The sequence below is a fragment of the Vidua chalybeata genome, chromosome 1 (genome assembly GCF_026979565.1).
Source record: "Vidua chalybeata isolate OUT-0048 chromosome 1, bVidCha1 merged haplotype, whole genome shotgun sequence".
Lineage (NCBI taxonomy): Eukaryota > Metazoa > Chordata > Aves > Passeriformes > Viduidae > Vidua > Vidua chalybeata.
The window spans coordinates 54,144,480-54,158,029 of record NC_071530.1 but is presented as its reverse complement, the minus strand read 5'-3'; the positions used below and the strand labels follow the sequence as shown (position 1 = coordinate 54,158,029).

Below are 13,550 nucleotides of genomic sequence, written 5' to 3'. Positions count from 1 at the left end.
AGAATGAGAACCCTCCTCCCAAGGACTGAGACTGAGACCCCTGCTATAGAGAGGAGGGGAAATTGGTGGTCTGACCACTAATGACATGACCTGTTTCCCTTCAGTGATTCAAATGGACTTATTCTTCATTGGATTCGTCTTGCTTTGGTGGTTTCTGTGGACTCACCTGTTCCCGCGTGGCGATTACCATGGACTTTCGTTGTTACACTTGCTCCCCCCTCTTTCCTCTGTGGACTATAACTGGAGCCCCGAGTCGACCAGAACTTCGGAGACTCCCCGACACGACAGACGGATCCCCATCGTCCGGACCACTGAGGATCTCGCCTGTGTTGGTAGCTATTCCCATACCCCTCTTCTCTCTCTCTCTCTCTCTCTCTCCTTTTATCTCCTTTCCGATCCCCACTATCGCATTTACTGTTTTGGCCCCTAATAAAGGTGCATTTGTTGTGATTAACTGATAGTCCCTTGTTGTTTGCCTTTTTGCACTTTTGGGATCGGTGAAAAGAACCATCACGACACCCCGCAAGAAGCGGATCGTGACATTAAAATTGGCGTCACGGACAGGATTTCTGTCTAGACAGAAGGCTTGCAGCTGAAAAGGCACCCAGACTGTCTTTGGAAATTCACAAAGGATCCACTAGTGCAAAAGGCGGGACACTTGTTTTGTTGTTGTTGTGTATCTGGTCTGGGAAGGACGGGACAACTTGAAGCAACTAAGCAGAGCCTCCCAGGCAGATTATTGTCCTTTCACCCAGCCAGGGAAGCGAAGGGCGACACAGCGAGGGCTGTGTAGTTTTGTGGAACTTAAGTTTGTAGCTCCCTGTCGTGGTTTTGGTCCCTTCACAAAATGAGTGACAATCTTAGCCTTGAAATTAAAGCTGAATTTTATGCACTACTAGCCAAACACAATGCCAAACCTTCTACGGAAGGAGAAAAATGGGCACAGAGGAATTGGTTGAACTTAGAAAATGTTATCGATAGAGTGTGTTCATTACAACATGAAACAAAATTCAAACTGGGCAAAAATAAAACTATCTCATGCTCAGTTTTGGGAGCTTGTCTTACGGCAGCTATAGAAAATGGCTTCGAGCGAAGAAGTGAGGAACATGCTATAATAGACTCCCTTCAAAATCTAGTTGAAATTTTGCAAAACCAGTTCTATGAAGCAAAAGATGTGATCTATGCATTGCGAGCTGCCTTAACAGAGGAACATGTTAACAAATCACATCATGCTGATTCCTCTACAGAGCTTGAGGAGAAGGAAACTCCTCACATGAAACAAATCTATCCTCATCAAGAACTTGAAGCAGCAAGTAATTTGTGGGGAACATTGCTGCCATCACTTGAGACCCTTGATTAAAACAGAGTATAACTATCTCAGTGATGATGATCTCCAACCTCACATCACAACCAAACACATACCATCACAACTAAACACTGCCACTGAGCTAGCTAAGCTTAAAAGGGAATATGGACAGCCTCCACATGAATCAGAAACAGAATATGTTTTCCGGGTGTCCCTCACTGGTGGTGATCAAATTCAATTAAGTGAACAGGAAGCCAGTGGGTACTGGGGACATGGTGTCTTCTTAACAACAGGAGAGAAAGGTGACACATGGTCCCTGACACAGCGTGCAGCTTTTTGGGCCGGGGGAACAAGCCCCTTGGAAAGGGGAGATCCCATAGCTAGAATTAGTACCCCCGACCAACTCTTGGAAAATGTGCACAAAGCTGCTTGCCTGCAAATGACTCTCAAAAAGAAATTAATTCCTGACTTTGAATCCCTGATGCAATTACCTGTGAAGCCCGAGATAAGGACCCCTTGAATTTGTGGGCTTCCAGAATCACTCAAACCTACAGCAATTCTCCTTCCAAAAAACGATAGCAGCTGTATCTCCTGTAGAAAGACCAGCTAGATTTCCTAGTAAGCAGAAGGACCCATTTGTTCCCCTTTATGACTTGTTGAGGAAAGGGGTGAAATGGGATTGGAGTCTTTCTCAGGAGTCAGCATTGCAATTGCTGATTTTTGAAGCAACAGCTCATCAAGCAGTGACCCCTATCCATCCTACAGATCCTTTCCAGGTGGAATGGGGATTTGCCTCCTCAGGGCTGTCAGTACACATATGGCAGCGGGGTGCTGAGGGTCTGACAAGACCTGTTGGTTTTTACTCCCGTGGTTCCAAAGATGCTGAGAAAAGATACACTACCTGGGAAAAAGGATTGTTGATGGTTATCTTAGCTTTCCTAGAAGTAGAAAAAATTGCACGAAAACAACCAATTGTATTGAGAGGCCCCTTCAAGGTTATTAAGACAGCCACTAGTGGGACTCCCCCTCCTGACGGGGTGGCCCAGAGGGCCTTAGTGAGAAAGTGGTATGCTCAGCTTGAACATTACTGTAACTTCTTCTCAATGACAGAAGGATCTGTAAAAACTTTACCAATCCAAGAAACGGAGAGCTTGGACAAACCTGCCTCTGTAATCAAAGTAACCCCTCCTTTCTGCCCCAAACAATCAGCAAACTCTTGGTTTACTGATGCTTCTGCTAAAGGGAAAGGAAAAGTATGGAAATATAGGGCAGAAGCCCTCCACTTTTCCTCTGGTGAGCAAATGATTACAGAGGGAGAAGGTAGTGCACACATTGGGGAGCTGATAGCTGTCTGGAGTGTTTTTCAACGAGAAGCACAGAATTCCTCTTTGGTCTGCATCTACACTGACTCCTATGCTCTCTACCAAATGATCCTAATAATCCAGCTCATGACCCTGGCCAACCTGTTCTGGTGGACCTCTCTTACTATAGGACTAGTAGCACTTGTGCTAAAACCCCCTCTGAATAAATATGCATGGGAAGCCTCTGGTGCTCTAGGGAAAGAGCATTGGACAAATACATGCTGGATAATTCCATCATTCTAACTTTTCTGCCTCTCGGCGGCAGAATTCTGTTGTGTTTACTTTTTCAGAAGAACTCCGAGGGACATGAAGACCACCTAATCCATGATCAAACTGGTAATACTTTTCTGCATCCTACCACAACCCCATGGCCAGAAACCAGCTGAGTGACCGTGGTCTGAACTAATTGTGGTAGCATGCAGAAAAAGTGAAAGGATCTCTTTAAGCGCAAAAAGGTCTGCACGCACCCAAGCGTACAGGATTGTTGGCACAATTTTACACTAACACAGACTGCAGAAGTGGTTTGTTTATGGGGAAAAAAACACCAAAGGGCTTTCTTTTAAGTTTATAATAAATGCTGTAGCTCAATCTACTACGGTTTATACCACCACCACTACCACCACTCGAGCCCAGCCACCAGTTATGCTTACCCCGAAAATTTTTGAAGTTGGACCATATGTAATCAGGAAAACTGGCCAACAACAGATATTATTTGATCCGGCATGGTCTCTTAAACAAGTCAAATTGCTGATGCAAAACAATGTCTCAGAAATACAACCAGCTTGTTCACCCTTTTTGCAAACCTCTTTTCAGGCTTGGACAACCTGGCTGCGACAGTGGAACCCTCCTAAAAAACGGGTGCCAAGAGACATAACTGGTGTTGTGGGAACAGAATTGGGAATCAATTCAGAGGTATTAATGAATAAATTGGCTTCTACGACTAGAGATTTGACCAAAATACAGCAACCACTGCAGTCGTCCTTATCGGCCTTGGGAACACATCAGTGGTTGCTATCAAACATTCTACCAAATTGGGAAAAGATAAATGTGAAGGATAAAAAATTGATCATTGATGCACTTAATGCCACACAAAGCAATGTTTCCTTAGCTCTTAGCTGTATCCAGGCTCAATTATGGATGCAGTCAGTTGCTGCCTCAATTATAAGAGAAGGTGAAGAAGGCACTTTTCCTACTGAGATTAGGAAAATAGTCTGGGACAGTGCCACTGACTTTGAAAGAGATTTCCAATCCTGGTGGAATTTAGTGAATTTTACCTATGACCCTAACACAAACACAGCCACAGCATTTTGTGCTGACCATAAGTAATGCCTCAGTGCATTTGATATTCCCTAGCATCGCATTAGGATTGAATCATGATGGACCCACTTTCTATCCTTCTGAACATAGAGAATGGGCCCGTCAAATTGATGACAAATGGCAAACTGTCAATTTAGAGTCCTGTACTATCCGAGAACAACTAGGGTTTATCTGTGAAGGTAATGCAATTATAGCTCAAGATATCTGTTTAGACACAGAACAAAATAGCTGTCATTTTGATATTCATCCTAACGAGACTTCTGAAACAGTCCTTGTATATACAGGCAATGGGCGTGCCTGCTTCAGAACCGCTTGTGATACTGTGTTTATAGAAAGTACAGTAGTAGATACTAAAAATCATTCAAATTATTGTGCTTGCAACTTTACTAAAATTGCAGGATGTGATTTTTCTTTTGTAGCTCCAGTTACCTTACATGAACTTTTAGAATCCAATCTCATGTTGATTCACAAGCTACTGCCTACTCCCATTGGGATGAACCTTACTTTGGTAAAGCAACCATTACTTCATCAAGATCTAATAGAGATCCTAGGAAAAATCAAGGAGAATGGACAGAAAACTCTGGTAACTGTTCATCATGATGTGCAAGAAATACATCGTGTTGTAGAAAGGGTGGAAAGTGATGCCGAGCACAAGTGCTGGGATACCCTTTTCGGGTGGTCACCCACCGCCACGGGTATCCTGAACAAATTGTGCCATCCCGTTGTTGTTCTTCTGATTTTAGTTATGATTGGTTTTGTTTTATCAGTAATCTTGCTTATTGTAAATTGGAGAATGATGAAACGATGAACAAAATTAACATCTATAATTAATGCACACCACTTGGCCAACATCCTTTACACTATAGATGTTCCCAGGACTGTAGACACAAGAAGATTATAGGGTTGGTAGGTATGTTTTACATCATTTTCTTTTATGATTTGTTTTAATCACTGTTTTAATTATTTTTGTTTCTTGATTATAAAATTATACTGAGTAATATCGATGATACTAGGTTTATTACTTTACTGCTTAATATTGATTATACTGGTTTATTATTTGATCAATTTATTGTTTAATTGATTAATATTGATTATTATTTAAACAAACTATTGCTGATTTAATTCTTGTCTTAGTTTTCCTGTTTTCTCTTTCCTTTCCTTTTTCTCTTCCCTTTCCCTGGAATGTGCTGCCAACACTTGATGAGTCCTGAAGACTCCACGACGACACCATGGAACCCTGCTGATGAAGATCTTTCGAGGGCAATCGTCACTCACGGGGTGGTGTAAGAGCCCGTCTGAAGCCCCTCATTTTCCATTCTGCCTTCCGATTGCCACAAGAAAGAATCCCTTCCTCCACTGCAGTTCCGGCTTAGAACAGGACACAGTGCAGGTGCAACCACTGAACCGTCATGCTGGCTGATCCCAACAAGGCCTGGTAAGAACTTGGCAAGGACTTGGCAAGGACTTGGCAAAGACCTGACGTGGACCCAGCACGGGACAGCCTGATGCGCGGCCTGCTTCTAATCTCCGTTCTTAAGCCAAATGAACTTTTGGGGTGACTCCCGGGGTCCTTCATTGAAGACCCCTCATCTGCCTCGTTACCAGTGTGACAAACAAAGAATGAGAACCCTCCTCCCAAGGACTGAGACTGAGACCCCTGCTATAGGGAGGAGGGGAAATTGGTGGTCTGACCACTAATGACATGACCTGTTTCCCTTCAGTGATTCAAATGGACTTATTCTTTGTCGGAACCCAAGGTGTCCCTCAGACACTCTTGGATGTTCTGGGCCCAGGGCAGAAGCCTCTGAGACCCTGGCAGGCGGCCAGGGACCCCTGTGGTCTTGAGCTTGACCCATGGAACAATTTACCAACCTTGCAGGAAGAACAAGAAATCACAAAAGTTTAGATATTATAATAGAAGTAGTCACAAAGTGAAAGGTAGGATTTTTGAGTGCTGTACAGGGGGTTTTAGGCCTTGTACAGGGGGGTCTGAGGTTTGTACATGGGGGTCAGAGGTTCTAAGATGGAGGGATTTGGGCGTGCCCTGTCCTCCTTCTTTCTTCTTCCTATTCTCCATGTTCTTGATGATGTTGGCACTCACAGATTGGTTTAGAGTAGAAAGTCACTGTTCAATATAGGTAGTAGGCATTGGGGAAAAACTATAAACACCTAATACGTAATGTGTGATATAAAAGATGGCACCAGCCCCTCGGGGAGGGGAGACGGGAGACAGCCAGAGACGGGGACAGACAGAGTCAGGGACAATGCCAGGGAGTCTGTGTGCCTTGAGATAACATGCAATAAACTGCCTTGAGACCGGACGACTGAAGACTACTGAGTCTTTCTTTGAAGGCACGGGTTGGAGGAGAGACTTTACCACCATCCGGAGTCTCCCCAAGCCGGGGAAGGCTCCGGCAATTCTTCATTGGATTCGTCTTGCTTTGGTGGTTTCTGTGGACTCACCTGTTCCCGCGTGGCGATTACAATGGACTTTCGTTGTTACACTTGCTCCCCCCTCTTTCCTCTGTGGACTATAACTGGAGCCCCGAGTCGACCAGAACTTTGGAGACCGCCCCGACACGACAAACGGAACCCCATCGTCCGGACCACTGAGGATCTCGCCTGTGTTGGTAGCTATTCCCATACCCCTCTTCTCTCTCTCTCTCTCCTTTTATCTCCTTTCTGATCCCCACTATCGCATTTACTGTTTTGGCCCCTAATAAGGCTGCATTTGTTGTGATTAACTGATAGTCCCTTGTTGTTTGCCTTTTTGCACTTTTGGGATCAGTGAAAAGAACCATCACGACACCCCGCAAGAAGCGGATCGTGACAAGTGGGATGCGTGAAAAATAAATCAAAACTCAGGAATTTGTCCTGGAACACCTTCCATTGGCATGCCAAGAGTGAATTCAAGAGGCAGGAGAGCAGCAGCCACCGTCCTGCAGCAGCCTGCGAGCTTCGCACACAAGCCGGCTTCTTGGCGGCTTCGTTCTTCGCCTCTTGCAAGCTACCGCGATCTCCGGCTGCCGGAGGACGAGAAGCAGCTACTTCGCGCACAGATGACTGGAGCGGCAGCGGTGCGCTCCGAAGCGCCGCTTCTGCCGAAAGACGCCGGCAAGCGGCACTTGCTTTCGGCCAGCTCCGCAGCTGCGTATTCTGCCTCTCTAGTCGCCTACATCTTAGCCAAAAGCTTTTCCGCTCCAGTTCTCAGGGAGAAAGTGTACCAGCACTGCTCACTTAGCCCGACCTTGCCAGGAAATAAGATTTGCTGCACCTTCCAAGAGCACTGCACTTTCCTGGGCAAGCTGCAACCTGCTGGCAGATGGCCGTGCTCTCTGCCCACTCCTGCCCAGTTCTTGGTACTAGCGGGCACGTTGCCACCTGGCGAAGGCAAGAAACCTGTAGATCTGTCACAGAGCAGAAGGGCAGCTGAGATGCTGAAAAGCAGCAAAGCTGAACAGCCTGCCTCAGCTTCAGCAGTGTGTAATTGACTGAAGGCGAAAAAGCAAGCAGCAGAGCAGCGGGCTTCTGTGCGCACTGAAGGCAATTGCAAGAATCCAGCAGCTGCTCCTTGCCAAGCACAGGCAGCTGCCTAGGTTCTTGCTTCTTGACCAATTCACAGTTGCCCTTCTTTTCAGCAGCTGCCACCGTGTTCTCTGCATCTCGGAGCCTCTGGGGAGCAACAAGAATTTCCAAGGTGGGATGCATGACGACTATGTCAAACCCAGGAAAGTTGTCCTGGAACACCTTCCATTGGCATGCCAAGAGTGAATTCAAGAGGCAGGAGAGCAGCAGCCACCGTCCTGCAGCAGCCTGCGAGCTTCGCACACAAGCCGGCTTCTTGGCGGCTTCGTTCTTCGCCTCTTGCAAGCTACCGCGATCTCCGGCTGCCGGAGGACGAGAAGCGGCTACTTCGCGCACAGATCACTGCAGCGGCAGCGGTGCGCTCCGAAGCGCCGCTTCTGCCGAAAGACGCCGGCAAGCGGCACTTGCTTTCGGCCAGCTCCGCAGCTGCGTATTCTGCCTCTCTAGTCGCCTACATCTTAGCCAAAAGCTTTTCCGCTCCAGTTCTCAAGGAGAAAGTGTACCAGCACTGCTCACTTAGCCCGACCTTGCCAGGAAATAAGATTTGCTGCACCTTCCAAGGGCACTGCACTTTCCTGGGCAAGCTGCAACCTGCTGGCAGATGGCCGTGCTCTCTGCCCACTCCTGCCCAGTTCTTGGTACTAGCGGGCACGTTGCAGCCTGGCGAAGGCAAGAAACCTGTAGATCTGTCACAGAGCAGAAGGGCAGCTGAGATGCTGAAAAGCAGCAAAGCTGAACAGCCTGCCTCAGCTTCAGCAGTGTGTAATTGACTGAAGGCGAAAAAGCAAGCAGCAGAGCAGCGGGCTTCTGTGCGCACTGAAGGCAATTGCAAGAATCCAGCAGCTGCTCCTTGCCAAGCACAGGCAGCTGCCTAGGTTCTGGCTTCTTGACCAATTCACAGTTGCCCTTCTTTTCAGCAGCTGCCACCGTGTTCTCTGCATCTCGGAGCCTCTGGGGAGCAACAAGAATTTCCAAGGTGGGATGCATGACGACTATGTCAAAAACCCAGGAAAGTTGTCCTGGAACACCTTCCATTGGCATGCCAAGAGTGAATTCAAGAGGCAGGAGAGCAGCAGCCACCGTCCTGCAGCAGCCTGCGAGCTTCGCACACAAGCCGGCTTCTTGGCGGCTTCGTTCTTCGCCTCTTGCAAGCTACCGCGATCTCCGGCTGCCGGAGGACGAGAAGCGGCTACTTCGCGCACAGATCACCGGAGCGGCAGCGGTGCGCTCCGAAGCGCCGCTTCTGCCGAATAACGCCGGCAAGCGGCACTTGCTTTCGGCCAGCTCCGGAGCTGCGTATTCTGCCTCTCTAGTCGCCTACATCTTAGCCAAAAGCTTTTCCGCTCCAGTTGTCAAGGAGAAAGTGTACCAGCACTGCTCACTTAGCCCGACCTTGCCAGGAAGTAAGATTTGCTGCACCTTCCAAGGGCAGTGCACTTTCCTGGGCAAGCTGCAACCTGCTGGCAGATGGCCGTGCTCTCTGCCCACTCCTGCCCAGTTCTTGGTACTAGCGGGCACGTTGCAGCCTGGCGAAGGCAAGAAACCTGTAGATCTGTCACAGAGCAGAAGGGCAGCTGAGATGCTGAAAAGCAGCAAAGCTGAACAGCCTGCCTCAGCTTCAGCAGTGTGTAATTGACTGAAGGCGAAAAAGCAAGCAGCAGAGCAGCGGGCTTCTGTGCGCACTGAAGGCAATTGCAAGAATCCAGCAGCTGCTCCTTGCCAAGCACAGGCAGCTGCCTAGGTTCTGGCTTCTTGACCAATTCACAGTTGCCCTTCTTTTCAGCAGCTGCCACCGTGTTCTCTGCATCTCGGAGCCTCTGGGGAGCAACAAGAATTTCCAAGGTGGGATGCATGACGACTATGTCAAAACCCAGGAAAGTTGTCCTGGAACACCTTCCATTGGCATGCCAAGAGTGAATTCAAGAGGCAGGAGAGCAGCAGCCAGCGTCCTGCAGCAGCCTGCGAGCTTCGCACACAAGCCGGCTTCTTGGCGGCTTCGTTCTTCGCCTCTTGCAAGCTACCGCGATCTCCGGCTGCCGGAGGACGAGAAGCAGCTACTTCGCGCACAGATCACTGGAGCGGCAGCGGTGCGCTCCGAAGCGCCGCTTCTGCCGAAAGACGCCGGCAAGCGGCACTTGCTTTCGGCCAGCTCCGCAGCTGCGTATTCTGCCTCTCTAGTCGCCTACATCTTAGCCAAAAGCTTTTCCGCTCCAGTTCTCAGGGAGAAAGTGTACCAGCACTGCTCACTTAGCCCGACCTTGCCAGGAAATAAGATTTGCTGCACCTTCCAAGAGCACTGCACTTTCCTGGGCAAGCTGCAACCTGCTGGCAGATGGCCGTTCTCTCTGCCCACTCCTGCCCAGTTCTTGGTACTAGCGGGCACGTTGCCACCTGGCGAAGGCAAGAAACCTGTAGATCTGTCACAGAGCAGAAGGGCAGCTGAGATGCTGAAAAGCAGCAAAGCTGAACAGCCTGCCTCAGCTTCAGCAGTGTGTAATTGACTGAAGGCGAAAAAGCAAGCAGCAGAGCAGCGGGCTTCTGTGCGCACTGAAGGCAATTGCAAGAATCCAGCAGCTGCTCCTTGCCAAGCACAGGCAGCTGCCTAGGTTCTTGCTTCTTGACCAATTCACAGTTGCCCTTCTTTTCAGCAGCTGCCACCGTGTTCTCTGCATCTCGGAGCCTCTGGGGAGCAACAAGAATTTCCAAGGTGGGATGCATGACGACTATGTCAAAACCCAGGAAAGTTGTCCTGGAACACCTTCCATTGGCATGCCAAGAGTGAATTCAAGAGGCAGGAGAGCAGCAGCCACCGTCCTGCAGCAGCCTGCCAGCTTCGCACACAAGCCGGCTTCTTGGCGGCTTCGTTCTTCGCCTCTTGCAAGCTACCGCGATCTCCGGCTGCCGGAGGACGAGAAGCGGCTACTTCGCGCACAGATCACTGGAGCGGCAGCGGTGCGCTCCGAAGCGCCGCTTCTGCCGAAAGACGCCGGCAAGCGGCACTTGCTTTCGGCCAGCTCCGCAGCTGCGTATTCTGCCTCTCTAGTCGCCTACATCTTAGCCAAAAGCTTTTCCGCTCCAGTTCTCAAGGAGAAAGTGTACCAGCACTGCTCACTTAGCCCGACCTTGCCAGGAAGTAAGATTTGCTGCACCTTCCAAGGGCACTGCACTTTCCTGGGCAAGCTGCAACTGCTGGCAGATGGCCGTGCTCTCTGCCCACTCCTGCCCAGTTCTTGGTACTAGCGGGCACGTTGCAGCCTGGCGAAGGCAAGAAACCTGTAGATCTGTCACAGAGCAGAAGGGCAGCTGAGCTGCTGAAAAGCAGCAAAGCTGAACAGCCTGCCTCAGCTTCAGCAGTGTGTAATTGACTGAAGGCGAAAAAGCAAGCAGCAGAGCAGCGGGCTTCTGTGCGCACTGAAGGCAATTGCAAGAATCCAGCAGCTGCTCCTTGCCAAGCACAGGCAGCTGCCTAGGTTCTGGCTTCTTGACCAATTCACAGTTGCCCTTCTTTTCAGCAGCTGCCACCGTGTTCTCTGCATCTCGGAGCCTCTGGGGAGCAACAAGAATTTCCAAGGTGGGATGCATGACGACTATGTCAAAACCCAGGAAAGTTGTCCTGGAACACCTTCCATTGGCATGCCAAGAGTGAATTCAAGAGGCAGGAGAGCAGCAGCCACCGTCCTGCAGCAGTCTGCGAGTTTCGCACACAAGCTGGCTTCTTGGTGGCTTCGTTCTTCGCCTCTTGCAAGCTACCGCGATCTCCGGCTGCCGGACGACAAGAAGCGGCTACTTCGCGCACAGATCACTGGAGCGGCAGCGGTGCGCTCCGAAGCGCCGCTTCTGCCGAAAGACGCCGGCAAGCGGCACTTGCTTTCGGCCAGCTCCGCAGCTGCGTATTCTGCCTCTATAGTCGCCTACATCTTAGCCAAAAGCTTTTCCGCTCCAGTTCTCAAGGAGAAAGTGTACCAGCACTGCTCACTTAGCCCGACCTTGCCAGGAAATAAGATTTGCTGCACCTTCCAAGGGCAGTGCACTTTCCTGGGCAAGCTGCAACCTGCTGGCAGATGGCCGTGCTCTCTGCCCACTCCTGCCAGTTCTTGGTACTAGCGGGCACGTTGCAGCCTGGCGAAGGCAAGAAACCTGTAGATCTGTCACAGAGCAGAAGGGCAGCTGAGATGCTGAAAAGCAGCAAAGCTGAACAGTCTGCCTCAGATTCAGCAGTGTGTAATTGACTGAAGGCGAAAAACCAAGCAGCAGAGCAGCGTGCTTCTGTGCGCACTGAAGGCAATTGCAAGAATCCAGCAGCTGTTCCTTGCCAAGCACAGGCAGCTGCCTAGGTTCTTGCTTCTTGACCAACTCACAGTTGCCCTTCTTTTCAGCAGCTGCCACCGTGTTCTCTGCATCTCGCAGACTCTGGGGAGCAACAAGAATTTCCAAGGTGGGATGCATGACGACTATGTCAAAACCCATGAAAGTTGTCCTGGAACACTTTCCATTGGCATGCCAAAAGTGAATTCAAGAGGCAGGAGAGCAGCAGCCACCGTCCTGCAGCAGTCTGCGAGCTTCGCACACAAGCCGGCTTCTTCGCGGCTTCGTTCTTCGCCTCTTGCAAGCTACCGCGATCTCCGGCTGCCGGAGGACAAGAAGCGGCTACTTCGCGCACAGATCACTGGAGCGGCAGCGGTGCGCTCCGAAGAGCCGCTTCTGCCGAAAGACGCCGGCAAGCGGCACTTGCTTTCGGCCAGCTCCGGAGCAGCGTATTCTGCCTCTCTAGTCGCCTACATCTTAGCCAAAAGCTTTTCCGCTCCAGTTCTCAGGGAGAAAGTGTACCAGCACTGCTCACTTAGCCCGACCTTGCCAGGAAATAAGATTTGCTGCACATTCCAAGGACATTGCATTTTCCTGGTACTAGCGGGCACGTTGCAGCCTGGCGAAGGCAAGAAACCTGGAGAGCTGTCACAGAGCAGAAGGGCAGCTGAGATGCTGAAAAGCAGCAAAGCTGAACAGCCTGCCTCAGCTTCAGCAGTGTGTAATTGACTGAAGGCGAAAAAGCAAGCAGCAGAGCAGCGGGCTTCTGTGCGCACTGAAGGCAATTGCAAGAATCCAGCAGCTGTTCCTTGCCAAGCACAGGCAGCTGCCTAGGTTCTTGCTTCTTGACCAACTCACTGTTGCCCTTCTTTTCAGCAGCTGCCACCGTGTTCTCTGCATCTCGCAGCCTCTGGGGAGCAACAAGAATTTCCAAGGTGGGATGCATGACGACTATGTCAAAACGCAGGAAAGTTGTCCTGGAACACTTTCCATTGGCATGCGAAAAGTGAATTCAAGAGGTAGGAGAGCAGCAGCCACCGTCCTGCAGCAGTCTGCGAGCTTCGCACACAAGCCGGCTTCTTCGCGGCTTCGTTCTTCGCCTCTTGCAAGCTACCGCGATCTCCGGCTGCCGGACGACAAGAAGCGGCTACTTCGCGCACAGATCACTGGAGCGGCAGCGGTGCGCTCCGAAGAGCCGCTTCTGCCGAAAGACGCCGGCAAGCGGCACTTGCTTTCGGCCAGCTCCGCAGCTGCGTATTCTGCCTCTATAGTCGCCTACATCTTAGCCAAAGCTTTTCCGCTCCAGTTGTCAAGGAGAAAGTGTACCAGCACTGCTCACTTAGCCCGACCTTGCCAGGAAATAAGATTTGCTGCACATTCCAAGGACATTGCATTTTCCTGGGCAAGCTGCAACCTGCTGGCAGATGGCCGTGCTCTCTGCCCACTCCTGCCCAGTTCTTGGTACTAGCGGGCACATTGCAGCCTGGCGAAGGCAAGAAACCTGGAGAGCTGTCACAGAGCAGAAGGGCAGCTGAGATGCTGAAAAGCAGCAAAGCTGAACAGCCTGCCTCAGCTTCAGCAGTGTGTAATTGACTGAAGGCGAAAAAGCAAGCAGCAGAGCAGCGGGCTTCTGTGCGCACTGAAGGCAATTGCAAGAATCCAGCAGCTGTTCCTTG

At 50.2% G+C, this 13,550-nt stretch overlaps 1 long non-coding RNA gene across 1 annotated transcript; it reads left to right on the top strand.

Moving 5' to 3' along the window:
• The first annotated feature begins 3,016 nt into the window (after positions 1–3,016).
• Positions 3,017–6,305, top strand: LOC128786698 (uncharacterized). The gene is made up of 3 exons (XR_008430449.1): positions 3,017–3,579; positions 4,404–4,567; positions 5,190–6,305. It is a non-coding gene; the product is annotated as an uncharacterized LOC128786698 (long non-coding RNA).
• Positions 6,306–13,550: the final 7,245 nt, after the last annotated feature.